At 39.7% G+C, this 7,267-nt stretch overlaps 1 pseudogene; it reads right to left on the bottom strand.

The window, feature by feature from the left end:
• Positions 1-3,467: 3,467 nt before the first annotated feature.
• Positions 3,468-4,406, bottom strand: LOC143655948 (olfactory receptor 1N2-like; annotated as a pseudogene).
• Between the last annotated feature and the right edge of the window lie 2,861 nt (positions 4,407-7,267).

Raw genomic sequence — 7,267 nt, 5'->3', positions numbered from 1 at the left:
ATTGAGAAAGAAAATGGTCAGCATAAGGAAAGGATGTCAGTATGTTCCAGGGTCCAGGCAGAAGGCTAGGCTTTAGAAATCTAGCTATCTGTGCATCACACACAAGGTCAGGCCAGGTGAGAAGCAAAAAAGAGTCATATTTTAAGCACCAGTATTTTCATATGTTATCTTATCATTGTAAGCAACTTTTATCTGTTCACAATATTCTGGAGCAGGCACTCATCTGCATTCTTATTCTATGTATGTTCAGGTAGGGGTAACCTCGCTTCTCAGCATCAGGAGTAGAATATGTGACACGGACTAGATGAATGAGATTGCTTGGTCCTCTTAGCCACAGTTTTGATTTAGAGATGTACCTGTGACTCCCCCAAGCCAGAGATATCTGAGTGTCTCTGTAACCATAAGAAGAGGCGATCTCTTTTTACTGCTATTTTAACTTTGAGGACACGGTGGCACTGGTGGCCTGCTTTGCTTCCACAGCATGAGACCAACAGGAAGACCACGGTTCAGATGATATTGCTTCAGATTTTTTTAACTACCTATGTGGTAGTGCTGGACTTCCCAGTTATTTGAACTATTTAATGTCTCATCTCCTTTTTTTGTCTGTGTTTTAAGCTATCTTGAATTGGGTTCTGTTCCTTGTGACAAAAAAAATGTTAATGAATGTAACTGTTTAAACTTCACAAAACAGGCATTGCTATTCCCAATTTACATATGAAAAATCTGACGATATATAAAAGGTGAAGTTACTTGTCCAAATCTCAGAACTAGCAACACGGACCTGAATGTAAGGCTTAGGCATTGTCCACTAAACTTTGCTGTTGCCTTGTTGGGTCATTAAGGATGAGACCACTATTGTCTTGATTCCTCTTCTCTCAGGTCATAGTGATCCTCGAGAAGGATGTCAAAGCAGTCAACTAGGAAGGTCCTAACCCTGGTAAATAATCTGTTATTTAGTTACCAGTCATTGCCCTTTTACAGAGAGCAGGCATCTGATGAGTGGGGATTGCTGGGATGGGATGGTTTGACTGGCAGAGCTAAGAAAGATTCAGAATTTGGGATGCTCCTGGAAAATCATCAGAATTGAAGGTGCCATAGAATAAGGAGAGGGCTCCTTGACAAGGACTAGCTCAACCCAGCCATAGTCTGGCCCCCAAGCCCTGTCCCAGACACACCCAAATCCCCAACACAGTCTGACTGCAATCCATCATCTTCACTACAGACTAATGTCATCTTTAAAACAATCAGGCCAGCTTCAATCACAGCCATGGCTCACTATAAACTCAAGCTCTCAGACTAAGTTGGAAACACAACCCAAATGACTTTATCCTGTCTTAGGACTCATTACTAACCTAAATACACATATTACTAACCTAAATACACTTTATTCATACATTTCATTATAGTACTATGACTAGGAAGAACATTGATTGAGGACTGAAAGTAAGCTGGACCTTGTACTAAGTGCTTCACAGGCATTGTCTCATATAATCCCTATACCTGTCCAGAGAAAGAACTGGCCCAGAGAGGTTATGCAGCTTTCCCGAGATCTGATTCTGCAAAGTGGTAGAGATATTGTTCAAATGTGGGGTGGAAAATTTATGAAGTGGAGTAAAGAAAGATATGAAGTTTAGTCCACAGAATTAAGTCAGTGGAGGTCAACAAACTTGCGGAAAAATGTACAATACCAGAAGAAGGACATAGCAGAATAAATGCATTATTTGTCATCATAGGATTGGAATGAGCCAAGTGCTCAATTAGGGTTTGTCCAAATGAAGGATAGGATCCCAATAAAACTGAAATACAGAAGGATTCATCTCAGCTGTCCTGGCAAAAAGATGTCTATAACTCTTATAAAAATTACATTTAAACTAGATAAAAGCATATAAAACTGAAGTGGATATCAATGAAAGGTAGGATCACAAGAACTCTAGGTAAGACTTGGAAGGAGTTTGATGAGAAGATGAATAATTACAGCAGATAATAAAAATTAGAGCTGGCTATAAAAGAGTTAAACTGAGATAAGTATTCAGAAAATTCTTGGTGCTGTCTGCTTGCTGTAGTCCTAACTAATTTTGGTGCCATGAGTTAAATTGCAAACTAGGAACTCCAGTGTTTACATTGCTTCATCTGTACACTTGTTGCAATAAGGAATCCCTAAGTAGTGTTTCTCAGCTTTGAAAGCTCTCTAGAATTACATACAGAATTTTATTTTTATATAAAGATAAGAGGGTCTCATCTTTAGGGAGGTGTGGAGTGGGAGTTGGGACATCAATGTTTTAAAAAAGATCCAGGTGATAATAATCTGTGGCCATAATTGAAAAATGTTGACATGTAGCAGAAGAGATAGAGATTCTAATAGACAAAATCAAGCATGAAAATTCATGGAAAATGGATCAGAGGATGCTATGCAAGACACATTCCCCATGAGGGAACCACCAAGAAATCATTTCCAAAGTTGGGCCACAAAGTGTTTCTCTATGAAATCTTTGCTGTTCTACTTTCTTCAGCAGTTAAAATGCTCGCACTGTGATAGCCAATAAAATGTCACCTCATGGGTAAAACCAACTGACTCCTTACAAGTAGAATTAATTTTCTGCTTTCTGTGCCCTAGTATTTATTATCCTAACTATGACAGTCCTTTTTGAGTACGTCTAAACTGATCATGTGTTGTCTCCCACATTTTAAGACAGAAGCAATATCTTACTCATTTTTACTTTTATCAATGATATATAGCACAGTATCTGGCACATGGTGGCCTTCTACCTGTACATATTTCTTGAATATGAATTTGTCTTTCGGTATAAGCATTAGCGTAGAAAAGGAATATACTCTAGCAAGTTTTACTAGCCAGAGTTTCTCCAACTCTAAAACGTAATAACCATAGTTACTTCCTCAACAGGGTTGACATTGGAGGATCAAAAGAGAGAATGCATATGAAGAGCTAAGCACATAAAATGAAATAAATATTAACCTTTATGACAAAGCCATCTTAATCAGATCTATTTTATAGTTACTTGAATATGTGTATCAGTACCTACTGCATACTGAAGTGAGTTCTTTAAGGACAGAAAACTCTTTATCTCAATATCTCCCACACCTAACACAGTGTTTGTGAAATAGTCAAAATAAATAGATGCTCGTTGAATAATATCCTGTAAAAATATCCACATTGTCATTAGAATACTTACAACTAAATTAAATATTGATTGATCTTGCCCCAGTAAGATTGAGATCTCACTCAAAACAACAGAGAAATACATGCAAAATAAATATGCCATACAACACCTCTGTTATATTATTACGAAAAAACACAGATTACACCCACACTTGGGTTTGAGACATAAGATATAATTCTACCCTAAGAGTTAAGTATATCAGGTGTTGGCAGGGGGGGTGGGTAACAGGACATTGCTTCCTGAACATGTGGGTGGTCCAGTTTGCAACCTCCAAACATGGACATAAGGTTAGACACCATGGAGGGAAACTGTGTTCAAGCCAAGAAATCTATTCAGTGCTGTTTTCATATCCTTGTTCCTGAAGCTGTAGATGAAGGGGTTCAACATGGGGGTCACCCCAGTGTAAAGCACAGCTGCAATTCTATCTTTTCCCCCAGATTGCGATGAAGGGAGACACAGGTAGACGCCAATTGCTGTACCATAGAACAAAAAGACAACAGTGAGATGGGACCCACAGGTGGAGAAGGCTTTTCACATGCCTGAAGAAGATGGGATTCTGAGTATGATGGAGATAATGCACGTATATGACAGGATGATCAGTGAGAGGGGAGCAGTAAGAATCATGGTGCATACTGTGAGCAGAGCTGCCTGATTGGTCTGAGTATCTGAGCAAGATAGCTGCAGCAGAGGGACCACATCACAAAAGAAGTGATGAAGGGTGTTGCCTGCACAGAAGGACAGCCTAGCCATGAGCAGGGTGTGTAAGAGGGCAGCAAGGTTGGTGAGAACCCAGCATGCTGTGAGAAGGAGCACGCACACAAGGGGACTCATGAGTGTGGCATATGAAGAGGCCTGGAGATGGCCATGTAGCAGTCATAGGCCATCATCCCCAAGAGAAAGTTATCCGGAGCCCCAAACATCATGAAAAAATGCATCTGGGCCAAACACTCCCCATATGCTATGGTCTGACTATGGGTATGGATGTTCACCAGCATCTTAGGGACCGTGGTGGAAGAAAAGCAGGCATCAGCAAAAGAGAGGTTGGCCAAGAAGAAGTACGTGGGGTTGTGGAGATGAGGGTCCAATCCAATGGCCAGGATGATGAACAGATTCCCCATGATGGTGACCAGGTACATGCTCAGGAAGAGGCCAGATATGCTTCTCTAGCCTCTCAGAAAGACCTAAGAGGAGGAATTCAGAGATACAGGAATGGTTGCTTCTGTCCATGCCACTCTTTCTGGAAAGAGATAAAAGAGACATGACAAAAACTATAGAAAAGGTGGTACTTAAGGCCCTCTCTACCAGAGACAATCCTCACCCTATTCAATTGTGTCTGTAGTTTCAGATCCCTCCCACCTCCATCTGTCCATTTGTTTCCTACTCCTCAATTCACCAGGGAAGGGGAAGCAACCAGTCACAAGGTTAAAATACAAAAGCAGAGTGTTGGGTACTGGCTGGAGATGAGTTCCAGGTTCCTTCCATTCTTGCTATATACCCACTAAGACTCACATTCCCTGGCCCCCAGGTCCTCAACTCACCTAACACATAAGCAATAGGAGCTTCCCTCGACCACTAAGCAGTATACACTGCAGCATACAATTGAATCCTCACAAACCTTATTATAAGCATTTCACAGATGAGTTTTCAAGGCTCGGTGAGATGAAGTCACTTGCAGAGGGTCACGAAGAAGTTAATAAGTAATAATGGGAAAGCTGAACGCAGATCCCACGCTCTTAACTATCTTTCATGACAGACCTCTGTGAGATAATCCTTTCCCTTTGCGGGAGGCAGACACAAGTGCCTCACTCTACAAGGAAGTAGTTCCCACTGGTCATCTCAGGATGGTCTAAGAGACAGGATGGAAGAATGCTGAACTGCTCTCTTGGGTCTCAGAGGGGAAACATAATGCTTCCCCTTTCTCATGGGCCACACCTTATTTATCTGGCCCAAATAGTATTCACCACCAAGGAACCAGCCCTGTAACTATAGTTCTCCTCTCTGGGAACTTTATTCTGCAGACCCAGCCTCAGTGACTGAGATCATCCGTGGCTCTTCTCAGCTTATAACAAGATAGAAGGGTGAGAGGACCTAGCGGTGCAGGTTGCATTGAGCCAACTAGAAAGCAGCAAATCATATTTCAGTGACATATGTTAGATGTTCTTTGTGGAAATTGTGGCTGCAGTATTTCTAGGTTCTGGGCCTCTAGAGTATGTTTCCCTGGCTGCTCCTCAAAAACAGACATGAGATCATTCTGCTAGTTTCATACTTTGGCTCCCAAGGTGCAGGAATTAAAAGGGCATGGGAGGAGTGAGTGTGGAGTGATTTTGCAGTTTACAATTTTTGTCTCCAAGGATATGTATGTATCTCCATTATTCATGGTATGAATTGCTCTGGAGTATTTCTTGGGATAGCTGGAACCTCTGGTAGAAGGAAATCATAGCAAGATATGGGGTAAAACAAGCTTTTATTCCAAATCTCTCTATAGTATTTCCTGGCCCTACCACTTTGAACTGTTTTGTTAAATTTCTCTAAGCCTTTGAGTTTTTGAGAATCCGCTGAGATTGTGATTAGCTTAGACTGCTGGTTCCCATCTGCCAAAATAATCCTTGAGAAACAGAGAAACAAGAAATCACAAAAAGTTACAAATAAAAAAAAATCAATGTAAAAAATTGAGAAGTCCATAGGGAGAAAAAAATACTTATGAGCTGGAATGTGTTGTGAGGCAGAAGGGTGAGTTTAGTCATGGTATAAGGAAGAGGTTCACCTGGTCTCTAAGAGAACATGTTAGTGGAAAAGTGAATTCATATCTGCTCTTACATCTCCCCTCCTTTTGTGTTAGGCAATCACAGCCTTTTCTGTGCTGCAGAAATGAATGACAGAGCCTCTTCTGAAGGGTGAAGATAGAAAAATATAGAAGAGAGTGACTATTCTAAGACATATTCACTCTTTCAACATTTCCAAGTCAAATTCCTAGGAGACTATTTAAGGAAATTTCTTCTTCCAAATCACTGCTATTTCATCCTAGTAGTTTTCAGGTAGGCACGGCAAAAAAAGTTAGTTGATGGAATAATAAAAAGAGGTAAAAAATAACTATAGCTCCTGATAAATGAAGTTCTCCCACTTAGGGCTCATTCCTCCCCTCTCCTTCAAATTCAGGACTGACATAGACTAATGTTTGCCTTTAGGCCTTCCTTAGACTTAATTGCCAAAAATAAAAACAGATGTTTCCTGAGAAATGCCCTTACAGGACAATGATGAAGCAATTATTTCTGAAGCAAATCAGCAAAGGGCACAGCATAGAGCTGCATAATATACTGAAAGAAATTAGGGAAGGTATTATCAAAAGGAAACAAGAATAGATATTTTTTAAAAACCCCCAAAAACATTAATGTTATGGTAGAAAGCAATACATTGTTTTCCAATTTGGATGCCTTTTATTTCTTTTTCTTGCCTTATTGCCCTGGCAGGAACTTCCAGGACAATGCTAAATGACAGCAGCAAAATCAGGTATCCTTGTTTTTTAGTTTTCAGTATATAAATATTGAACCTATTTTGTTAAATTTATTACCAGATATTTGAATTTTTAATGATTTTTACATTAATATCATTAAGATACTATTGTAAATGACATTTATAATTACTCTTTCCAATTGTATATTACTAGTATATAAAATGCAACTGATTTTTGTATACTGGCCTTCTATCCTGAGATCTTGCTGAAAAATTTATTCTTACAACTTTTCTATAAATATTATATAATGGATAGAACTAGAAGTGTCAAAAAGCATTTAAAAAGAAGGTAATATGGGCAAGATGGTGGTCTGTGGCAAATTGAGTTATATACCCCAGGGAAAACATGTTCTTTATCTTAATCCCATTCCTGTGGGTGTGGACCCATTGCAAATGGGACCTTTTGAAGATATTATTGTTAGTTAAGTTGTGACCCAACTGAATCAGGACAGGTCTTAATCCAATTATTGAAGAATTTATAAGAGAGAAATCCATGAGTAGTCTGTAGTTGGAAGTCAACAGAACCCAGAAGAAAACGAGAGGACAGTGCCATGTGGCAGGAAAGCCATGGTACCCAA

Source organism: Tamandua tetradactyla, chromosome 2 (genome assembly GCF_023851605.1).
Source record: "Tamandua tetradactyla isolate mTamTet1 chromosome 2, mTamTet1.pri, whole genome shotgun sequence".
In the NCBI taxonomy this organism is placed as follows: domain Eukaryota; kingdom Metazoa; phylum Chordata; class Mammalia; order Pilosa; family Myrmecophagidae; genus Tamandua; species Tamandua tetradactyla.
This window is presented reverse-complemented; position numbering and strand designations above follow the sequence as displayed.